Here is a 12243-nt window from a genome sequence, read left to right as displayed (position 1 = left end):
CCTAAACAATCAAAGGCAGCTAGCTACTGTAGCAGAGCAAATGGAAGGGAACGGGAACCACAGATTTTTAACAAATTTTGCTAAACACAGAAGACATAAACTGAATGCAGGACTGCAACTACTGTACTACTGTTAAAGTGAAGTTCCACAACCTGCTTAGAAAGTCCTCGAAATTTTCAGTATATGTGCCGCAGTAAGGATCTAAAGTGATTTCAAGTTCCCAATAGATTTATTTTCTATTCATCATAAATGATATTTTAGGTCCATGGTCCCTGCCCACCGGAGTCCTGCTGTACCATGTGTGCTCAGACGCTGAACTACTCACCATGCCATCTGGCATTCTGGGCTCTGGCGTTCCTTGCAAGCTGCCACCTCCATGCTGCTGCCCAGTGCTCCAGCCTCTGCGCGCTCACCTCCAGCCTTTTAAAGGGCCAGTAGGTGCCTGAGCGTCAAGGTTCCTTGGTGACCAGGAAAGGTGTATTGAAGTCTGGTGCTTAATTTCCTGCCTCTGTATCCAGTGTGTCTCCAGTCCTGACTCGCCCTGCATGTGTGATCCTGCACTTTTAGTTTTGTTAGCATTTTTTAGTTAACCAAGTTTGTCAGCCTTTGTCTTTATTCCTGCACACCGCCAGCCTGCCCAGCCTGTGTCTGTACTACCACCCTGCAAGCCAGTCTGTCCTGTGTGTGCATTTACCCAGTCTTCCAATGTGCTTCCTGGACCTCTAAAGCAGCAATCAAGTCTAAGTGACTGTTAAGACCTTACTGGTGGTTTTGGTGTGTTTTTTTGTTATTCTGAGCTCCTGGTTCCCAAGCAGGTCAGAGGCAAACTACACTGGGACTATCCTAGGAGGTGGCGGCCTGGTTGTTCCACTGCTGCGAAGTCCAGATCCCTGTACGAAGATGATTATAGTCAATGTGCTTAGCCCACTGACTTAAGATAGATATTCAAAATGGAAAATGATGGCAGCATTTTCGTCAAAAGATCCTTTATTTAGCAATTAGTCCATAAGAACATGCACAAAAACGTGCATAAAAAGCAGCAACGTTTCGACTGAGGCTACTTTCACATTAGTGTTTTGTGCGGATCAGTCATGGACGGATCCATTCAGATAATACAACCGTCTGCATCCATTCAGAACGGATCAGTTTGTATTATCTTTAACATAACCAAGACGGATCCGTCTTGAACACCATTGAAAGTCAAAGGAGGATGGAACCGTTTTCTATTGTGTCAGAGAAAATGGATCCGTCTCCATTGACTTACATTGTGTGCAAGGACGGATCCGTTTGGCTCAGTTTCATCAGACGGACACCAAAACGCTGCAAGCAGTGTTTTGGTGTCCGTCTCCAAAGCGGAATGGAGACTGAACTGATGCAAACTGATGCATTCTGAGCGGATCCTTTTCCATTCAGAATGCATTAGAATGCAAACTGAGCCATTTTGGACCGCTTGTGAGAGCCCTGAACGGATCTCACAAACGGAAAGCCAAAAACGCGAGTGTGAAAGTAGACTAACACCTAGTCTTTGTCTAGGCTGCCATCATTTTCCATTTTGAATATTCATCTGTAAAGCGCCATGGATCTGGTGCTTTGAATTGGCTGTTGCATGTCTGAAGGAGTCTGGAAGGTATAGGAGTGCTGCTCTACATACTACTTGTTTCACTATTGGATCCGAGGAGCGTGCACGGGGAACCCCACCATTTTAAGATGGAGGCTGTCCCAGGACCTGGTAAGACTCAAGAAGCTATTGCCATAAACATGTACTTATATACTGATGAGGATATTCAGAGACTGATTAATGTGGAGAGGAGCGATGTATCTTTTTTAAGTGTGCCCTCCATTGATCTGCTTAAAAAGATATAAGAGTCTAAAAGACTTACCACGGTTGAATTATATTTAAATACATTAAGGGAATACTATAGGATGCAGCGGATCCCAAGGGGATCAAGATCGCATTTGCGCTGTAATCTATTCCCAAATAATGTGGAATTTTGTCAAAAGTTTGAATTGGTTAGTAACAAAAACTCCTTTGAAATTATGTTGCTTAACATTGAATATTTGCATAAGGAAGTGGAGACGATTAGGAACACTTTATCTATGTTGAATACCCAAATGCAAGGACTCCTTGGGGCTGAGAACTTTACTACACATAAAGAAAGGATTGCACAGTATGTACAACGCCATAAGGTGGAGGTTGAAAAAATTAAAAAAGACATGGCATAGAGATCTGGAGGATTACCAGACGGATAAAGTGTACAACTGGCAAAATCAGCCAACACAAGGGATACCAAGAAGGAGAAAGGGCAGGAGATATGAACAATTTAATTTTGGATTCACCACTTGTGATTCTGTGTCCACAGATGAGTCGATTAAGTCCACTTTTTTAGGAGGACAAAAATAAGACAAAGATGGAACTCCAGACAGGGTGGAAGGAAACCTCAACGGACCCAGAAGAAATCCACCATTACAGGTCCACCCGGTTCAAATGAGAGAGACAAGAGGGAGGACAACGAGACGCAATCCGAAGAATTAGAGCAACTGGTGGTGAATATCTCCTCTATTGAACTTACTAAAGATCAGATAAGTATCTTGGGTCGGGGATTGACTTTTTGTCCATTATATTCAAGTGACTGGTTTGACATAGAATTGGACCTACAACGGTTCTTTAGAAGACTGCGGTTGAAGGGGTATTTTGCTGTAGACGTTGATAAGAATGCTGTTGTCAATGTGAATAATAACAAAAGCTTGTTACGTTTAAAAGATCTAGATTTGAGGTAAAAGAGCAAGTTTATTCCTCCACAAAACAATCATGTAATTGAAACGTATATCAGAGTGGTTACCAAACAGATCAGTGACCTTAGGGAACACAATAGGAACCAATACAAGCAGAAAATAAACACATCAGGAGAATGATGCATTGAGAACACTTGAAGTAAATAAGAACATAACAATTAAACCGGCGGACAAGGGGGTGCGGTGGTTGTGATGGACAGCAAGAAATATGAGTGAGGTGCGGAGACAATTGGATGATGTGGAGGTGTATGAAGAGTTCAAGGGTGACCCGAAATTTGAGATTATGAAAGATTTGGGATTTATTATAGATGGAGCAGTGATTGAAGGAATTATTGATAGTGATTTGGAAGAGTACCTGAAGGTACCATACCCTATCACGCCCATGCTATATATACTTCCCAAAATTCATAAGTCTTATAGATCCTCCCGGTAGGCCGATAGTCTCGGGGAGGGGGTCTGTATTTAGTAATGTGGCCATCTTTTTAGACAGAATACTGCGCACCTATGCAGTGAACACCCCCTCATATATTAGGGATACCAGTCATTTTCTTGTTAAACTGTGTGATATTACAACACCACCCCATTTTTTTGGGTTTTGTTTCATGTAGTTTCGGTATATACTTCGATAGAACATGACAATGGTTTAAAGTCTGTCGGTGTGGAGCTTGCCGGCACAGGTTTCTCTTCTATTGGTGCACGGTTTGTCCTCCATCTCCTGGAGGTGGTCCTGAGTAGGAATTTTTCTCTCTTTGGGGACACCTTCTACCAACAAAAGCGGCGTACTGCGATGGGGTCCAATGTGGCCCAAGGTACACTAAATGGTGGATACGCGTTTCGGGACTATTGACGGTCCCTTCAGTAGTCCCGAAACGTGTATGGTACCGCTCTCCCATGAAAGGAAAATAATACCTTTAATTGTTAATACCAGGACGGCATCGCTGGATCACAATACAACATTAAGGAAATATCTGCAATAAAGATACCGGGGGTTATCACAAGCCGCTGAATACAGAACCTGACCGCGCGAAAGACGGCATTGGTTACAGAGTGAACCGGCACCGGAATACAGGCAAAGGTCAGCGTATGGTGCAAGCCGGCGTGGTACAGACAGGCGGTGGGAACGCTAAGACGTAAGTGTTAACATCTACACTGAGAATGCAGTGTCCTATACAAGACGGCGTATATGCATGAAACCCCAGTAAGACTTTCACCTTATGCTGTACAGTTCGCAATTTACACCTGTGAGACCAGTAATAGAGCTCTGCATAGTGGAACTCTGTGAAGCGGCACGCCGCTTATATAGCTAGTGTAGCGGGACACTGCTCACTTGCTATGGAAAGTTATCCTATTTTACTACAATCATTGTTCTAAGTGACTGCATGGGAACCCTGGAGTGGGTTTGGCATGAGCTATTCTTTTGTGTATAGCCGCATATGAAGTGAGAGACTGTGCGCTATTCATAGTATAGATTGCATATACTATAGGAACGCTAGATTTTCTTGTCCATCTCTGAGATTTTATATTATTTTATTGAGCCTATTGTATAGCTTGTTGTGCTATCTATATTTATTTATTAATGTGAATAAATTTGCTTTTATTATTGGCCCAACTATCAGTGAGTGCCCAGTTGTTATATAATTGTATATTTTTTCTTATGTAGAGTGGGTGTAGCTATACAGCTGTGAGCACCAAGTTTTTTGGTCATCTGACACTTTGGTGCAGCTTCATTATACTTTTTATATATGTTACAATCTACAGTACAAAAGAAGGATTCCATTTGTGTCCACATTCGGCAGCCATGGTGGGAAAATTGCCAGTATATTGAGGAAAGAGTGGCAGATCCTATACAAAGGATTACCCCAGATTAAGTAATTTGAGGTATCTCCATTGATGGCCTACAAAAAAAAGGCCAATCTGAGGGATATGTTGGTCAAAACGGATGTTGGGGGTGTGCAGGCTGATCGCCAACAATACCTAGCCCCACGGAAGAAAGGTAATTTCCCTTGTTTGGGTTGTAATTAAAGGGGTTACCTTTGTGCACCCCTATACAGGCAGTAGATATAAGATCAATGGGTATTAAACTTGTAGGTCTAAGGATGTGATATACATGATTCAATTCCCTTGCAGTTTAATCTATATAGGGGAGACCACCATGGAAATTAGAGAAAGGATTAATAAACATAAAAGTACCATCAGGAAGAAAATGTTGGATAAACCTGTAGCTAAACACTTCGTCGACTGTGGCCACTCGATTAACCAACTTAGATTTAGGATAATTAACTCTGTGGGGGTACTGAGAAGAGGAGGTGATAGGGAAGCAATTTTGAGGAAAAGATAATTAAAATGGATCTTCAATTTGAGATTGCTGCAACCCTATGGACTAAATATAGAATTTAATGTAAGGTGTGTTGAATAATATATCTGTCAGTATATATTACATAAGTGTATAGTATGAATATTGTTTTTAAATTGACTTTAATATTTTCCCATTTATTTTGTGTAGATTTGGTGGAGAGTATTAGGCGCTGGACCCTCACCATACATGAAGATTCACAGTTGGTGATCTATAAATGTCCATGTTATTGCTTTTCTTTATAGTTGAGTATTCCTCCCATTAATGTGTTTTGTATGTGATGGACATCTCCATTGAGATTTTATTTTTGCGATAGCATATTGTTGATGTTAGTCCCCATGGTAACGTTCACTCATATGACTAAACAGCCAGTGAGGGCAGAATGAATCGTGCCACAAGGTGAGCACATGACGTGATGGCACCATGGGTAGGCGTGGTTATGGGCCTGCTATTGCGGCGGTATAGGTGAATGTGCAGGAGAGGATACACACTGATTACATAGAGGGAAGAGTGGTTGTATGACCATGTGATCAGGTTACAATCACATGACTTGAAACAGGGAAAGATATAATGACATTACGCAAACTTTTCGCGCATGCGGATTGGACATAGTGGCGTATGCGCATTGGATATAGTCACACCCCGCGTTCTTTTTTGCGCATGCGCGTTGGACATAATGAAACGCCAAGCTGATGGAGGATGCATGAGGTGAGGAGCCCATCGCTAAATACTCCCTGATGGTAATGAGTAATATGTTAATTATATTAAGTAATACACTGTGGTGTTTGTACATTGGTGGTTTTTCGAGCCTGGGTTGGGCAATGGAAATTTATAAAATAACATTGGTTTGCTCATTCTATGGGTGGCATTAGATGCCCTATAAATATTGTGGGATAACACTTCATACTAAGCTTGACAAAGACTAGGTGTTAGTCGAAACATTGCTGCTTTTTCTGCACCTTTTTGTACATGTTCTTATGGACTGATTGCTAAATAAGGGATCTTTGGATGAAAATGTTGCCATCATTTTCCATTTTGAATATTCATCTGTGAAGCGCTGTGGATCTGGTGCTTTGGATTGGCTGTTGCATGTCTGAAGGAGTCTGGAAGGTCTAGGAGTGCTGCTCTATATACTACTTGTTTCACTATCCTTACGATAGGTCATCAATATCAGATCAACTGTTTGCAGGATTTGAATGGGAGCAACATTGCAGTAACAGGGCCACTACACAGTGTGCGGCGCTATGCTATTGTGGCACACAGCAGCTCCTACTGGTGCAGTCAGATCCCCACCAATCTGATATTGATGACCTATCCTAAGGTCATCAATATCAGTATTAAAGTCCCACGAAAATCACTTTAATACCTGGCACTGCTGATTGAAAGCTATTTAACAATGCTTTAATACTATTCTTTAATAAACTGTTACAAATACTTTAATGTAATTTTCCTACCAATCTCCTTACATGCCTAGCAAAACTTTTGCTTGATGGTTGCATTTTATTATTTAAAATGACTGAACATTTTTGGGAAAGCATTTTTTAGTTAATAGTGATCGCTCGGCTAAGAATAAATTGAATGAATTAATGACCACTTATTTTAAATCTCATACAGTAAAAGTGTTACTTAAATTATGGGTGCAATTTATGTGCTCTGTAGTGCTAGGCCATAGCCATATATCATTCCAGAATCCAAGCTTTATGCTTTAAGCCACAAAGGAGAAGCACCCATGAAAATCTCTGGTGTCTCATGTGCTATCAAGAGAAGATAGTAATTTCCATTTTCACTCCAGAGATTTAGGCCTAGTATTTCACTGGCCGGGGGTCGGCCATAGGATCACTAACAAGCGTTCGTAGGATAGAGCATGTTTTGGGAATCCGCAAAGCACTACGGTTGTCTGAATGGGCCCTAAGGGTTTGATATCTGCTGTCTTCAATGCCACTTCTTCTGGAAACTCCATAGGAGAAAGAAATTAGTCACTTTAAAACATGAACATAAAATACATGAAACCATAAAGACAAACTGGGCAGCACAGTGGCTCAGAGGTTAGCACTTGGCCTAGTTTTCAATGTGACCAAGGGCAACATCTGCAAGGAGTTTATAAGTTCTCCTTGTGTTTGCGTGGGTTTCTTCTGGGTTTCCTCCCACACGCCAAAGAAAGGGATATGGAATTTAGATTGTGAGTCCCACTGTGGTCAGCAAATTATGACAATGTCAGTGCTGCAGAATATTTCAGCGCTATATAAATAATAAATAACATAATTGAGAAGATATTCATTAGCATATGGCCACCGAAGAGAATTGAGGTAGGGGGGTGGCAAGGGAGGAAAAAGAAGTGAACAGAGGGGGCAAACAAAACATTCATCACGAAAAAAAGGTTTGTGTCCAGTTTTAATGCATATCATTAGTTTTCCCTTCGACCATTTCCCTACTAGCGAGCGGCTAATGACCATGACTGGCAATAATGTCGATTGCGGTAATTAAAGCCTTTAGATTTTGTGATCAAGTGTGATCACTGCATCTAAAAGCTCAAAAACCTGGAAGCACGCTCTTCTTACCGGCATCCTCTGTGACCAATGAGGATGCCGGTAATTTAATTCAATACAAGGGTATTGAAGCTGCAATTCTTTTTTTGGGCAGCAGGTGACAGGCCAACATAGGAAATGAGCAATTCTAGTATGATCATGGATCTATAAGAAACATGATGGTACAGAATAAATAAAAAAATTGCGAGTCTTGTAGCCTTAAACATGAGCAACAAAACCATAAAAAAAGTTTTAAAAAACTTCAAATATATTAAAAAAGTTTAGAACATATAAAAATGTAAATCAACCCCCTTTCCGTAGATTAAAAAAATACTTAAATAACAAAAAATATAAACATCATGGGCATCACCACGTCCGAAAATGCTTGTACTATTAAAATTTAAAAATATTTTTCTAATACAGTAAATGGCATAACAGAAAAAAGGGTCAAAATGGCCGATTTACAATTTTTTCATCACTTCTCTTATATCTATTTTATAAAAATAAATGTATGTAACTATAAAAAAAAGTTTAGGGGGATAGAATATAGTGATGTAATTTTTTTCAAAGTTGTAAATTATTTTTACACTATTTAGACATAAACATATGTGGTATCGTTGTAATCGTATTGACCCAGAGAATGAAGGGCACAGGCCAATTTTGCTGCAAAGGGAACGCCGTAGGGACAAAACCCGTAAAATGCTGGAGAAAATGCGTTTTTTCCATTTCCACCCCATTTGGAATTTTTTTCTCACTTCCCACTACATTGTATGCCATATTAAATGGTGACAATAGAAAGTACAACTTGTCCCATAAAAAATAAGCCCTCTTATGGTTATGTAAATGAAAAAATTAAAAAAGTTATGGCTCAAGGAAGATAGGGAAGAAAAATGAAAACGCAAAAACAAAAAACCTCCGGTATCCAAGGGGTTAAACTTAGGGATGGAAAGGAAGTTTCAATCTACTAAACTGGTCTACAAGAACACTGGATGGTAATAGATTTTGACAACAACTATTGCAGAAACTGTTCGGTCTATACATTTTCATTAAGAGGTTATAAAAATAGATGTGCATAAACTGATTTAATGGACATTTTTCATGGTAATTAGGTACAAAAATTAATTTAGAATAGGTTTAGTTAATGCAATTCGGACAGAGGAAATGGAGTTCTCATCCCTTCACTGACTAGGTACAAAGCTATCAAGGTACTGCATCTAGAGCAAAACGTCTGCAGAAGAAGGAATAAAGCTTCTGCATATAAATTAAAAAAAAACAATAACCAAAAGTTGGACAAAGACAGCATAGGGCCCCTGTGCAGTAAGTGGGTCCTTGCTTTCCAATAGCTCATCATAAGGCATCCTTTTGTCTCTTGAACAATTATTAGGAATGAAATTTATCAGCTATGTTCCTTACATGCAATCTAATAGCCCATAAGAAGCTGCTTTTAAGGTGACAGTTGACCCCTTTAGATACTGGTCCCCAGTGCATCTGCATAGGTTGGAAATATATGTCCTGCTCTGACTAAAACATACATGAACAAGCATGGCACAAATACTCTTAGGCCTCTTTCACACGAGCGTGATGGATTGCACCATTTTGCAAGCAAGTTCAGTTGCATTTGATGTTGCAATGCTTTTGATGCGTTTTTCACGCGCGTGATAAAAAACGGAAGGTTTACAAACAACATCTCTTAGCAACCATCAGTGAAAAACGCATTGCATCTGCACTTGCTTGCGGATGCAATGCGCTTTTCAAGCCACTTGCTTGCGGATGCAATGCGTTTTTCACTAAAGACCCATTCACTTCTATGGCCTCTTTCAGACGGGCGTTGCGGGAAAATGTGCGGGTGCGTTGCGGGAACACGCGCGATTTTTCCACGCGAGTGCAAAACATTGTAATGCGTTTTGCACTCGCGTGAGAAAAATCGCGCATGTTTGGTACCCAAACCCGAACTTCTTCACAGAAGTTCGGGCTTGGGATCGGGGTTGTGTAGACTGTATAATTTTCCCTTATAATATGGTTAGAAGGGAAAATAATAGCATTCTGAATACAAAATGCATAGTAAACTAGCGCTGGAGGGGTTAAAAATATAAAAAATTATTTAACTCACCTTAGTCCACTTGATCGCGCAGACCGGCATCTCCTTCTGTCTCCTTTACTGAACAGGACCTGTGGTGAGCATTCATTGCAGGAACAGCTCCTGTGGTGACATCACTCCGGTCATCACATGATCCATCACATGATCCATCACCATGGTAAAAGATCATGGGATGGATCATGTGATGACCGGAGTGACGTCACCACAGGTCCTGTTCCTGCAATGAATCCTCACCATAGGTCCTGTTCAGCAAAGAAGGAGACAAACGAGATGCCGGCAGCGCGAGCAAGTGGATTAAGGTGAGTTAAATGATTTTTATTTTATTTTTTTAACCCCTCCAGCGCTATTTTACTATGTATTCTGTATTCAGAATGCTATTATTTTCCCTTATAACCATGTTATAAGGGAAAATAATAATGATCGGGTCTCCATCCCGATCGTCTCCTAGCAACCGTGCGTGAAAATCGCACCGCATCCGCACTTGCTTGTGGATGCTTGCGATTTTCACGCAACCCCATTCACTTCTATGGGGCCTGCGTTGCGTGAAAAACGCACAATATAGAGCTTGCTGCGATTTTCACGCAACACACAAGTGATGCGTGAAAATCACTGCTCATGTGAACAGCCCCATAGAAATGAATGGGTCGGTATTCAGTGCGGGTGCAATGCGTTCAACTGACTCATCGCATCCGCGCGGAATACTCGCCCGTGTGAAAGGGGCCTATGGGGCCAGGGCTGCGTGAAAAACGCTGAATATAGAACATGCTGCGTTTTTCACGTGATGCGTGAAACAAAAACTCATGTACACTGACACATTGAAATGAATGGGTCAGGATTCAGTGCGGGTGCTATGCGTTCACGTCACGCGGAAAAACCGCTCGTGTGAAAAGAGACTTAGTGCTACATAAAGGTTAGGCTACTTTCACACTAGTGTTTTTGCTGGATACGGCAGGGTTCAGCAAAAACACTTCCATTACTCATAATACAACCATCTGCATCCGTTATGAACGGATCCGGTTGTATTATCTGTAACATTGCCAAGACGGGTCAGTTATGAACTGCACTGAAAGTCAATGGGGGACAGATCAGTTTTCTAGTCTGTCAGAGAAAACTGATCCGTCTCCATTGACTTGTATTGACTCCGCATCCCAGGACGGAAAGCAAACCGCAGTTACGTTTTGTCCCCGTTGACAATGAATAAGGGCAAAACGGAAGTATTTAGACCCTATGGCAAATATCAATACCGGAAAATATTAACGCTAGTGTGAAAGTAGCCTTACCCATAATCAATGAATAAGCTATACTTTTTGCAAATGTAAAAACATATAATTATATGGTCACTAAAAACTCTTTTACTATTAAAAAAAGAGACAAATTGGTTCTCAACAAGCAAATGTTGACAAATTTATCTTTAATTCATATAGCCTTCACCAACTTTAATACTTTTTTTTATGATTGCCTTTTACTCATTTTGGGCTAAACATCAATTTTCAAAAGATCTTTATTAAAAATATTGAGCCGTTCTGTCACAAAGGGTTAATTGTTTGTCTGGCTGTGTGAATAGTACTTTTTACTTTAACTTTGTGCCCTCATCTTATAACCCTTATATGTGATTCATTAAGAGTTCATAAACACGTATTTAAGCCACACTCTTATCAGTAAGATAAGAACTGAGCTATAATGTTTATAATATCAGAGAGCAGAGATAAGGAGCCCGTCAGATCAGCTGGCTGACGGAGTAGAGAGAAAATTCAGATCCCTCTATTAATCTCAGCCCTGTACAGAAAAATGGTTCCATATTTGTAATAAAGACCAATTTAAAAAAAGATTTTTAGCTCAAAATGAGTACAATGCAATAATAAAAAAAATTGCCCCCAAAGGTGTACATAGTCTTTAATACCATTTAAACAGTTTTGGCTTAGAAACTGCAACAAAAAACCTGAACAAGTAAACTTAGCTTTAAATCAATTGTCCGCTTTACAGATATGGATGACCTAACCTCCAGATAGGTCATCAATATCAGATTTGTGGGAGTTTGACTACCGTACCCCCACTGATCAGCACAATGCAGCAGTCGCCCAGCCTGGAAACATAACAATGGACAGAGCCTGAAACAAAAGGTTGTGTAGTGGATGTGCTGGTGTACTGCATCTCAACTTCCATTTAAGTAAATAGCAGCTATCCTGCAGTATGCCAGCATGTCTACCACACAGTAGATGGAGCCTTATGTTTCCAGCTCCATCCATTGTTATATTTCCAGCGGGTGCCGCAAACAGTGATTGGTTTGGTGCTGGGTGTTGCGCCTCACAATCTGAAATTGATTTGTCTACATGGAGGACGGATCATCAATATCTAAAAGATGGACAAACCAATTTAAGTGGCCATAAACTTTCAATAGCTGTCAGCTGAAAACGTGTTTAGTCAACAGCTATCCCTAACAAACCTCCCATACATATGCTTAGTTCAGTCAATCA

At 40.6% G+C, this 12243-nt stretch overlaps 1 protein-coding gene across 2 annotated transcripts in view; it reads right to left on the bottom strand.

The window, feature by feature from the left end:
• Positions 1-12243, bottom strand: part of PIGN (phosphatidylinositol glycan anchor biosynthesis class N) — a 356746-nt gene that overhangs the window by 221885 nt on the left and 122618 nt on the right. The window lies entirely within an intron of this gene.

This window comes from Bufo bufo, chromosome 5 (genome assembly GCF_905171765.1).
Source record: "Bufo bufo chromosome 5, aBufBuf1.1, whole genome shotgun sequence".
Lineage (NCBI taxonomy): Eukaryota > Metazoa > Chordata > Amphibia > Anura > Bufonidae > Bufo > Bufo bufo.
This window is presented reverse-complemented; position numbering and strand designations above follow the sequence as displayed.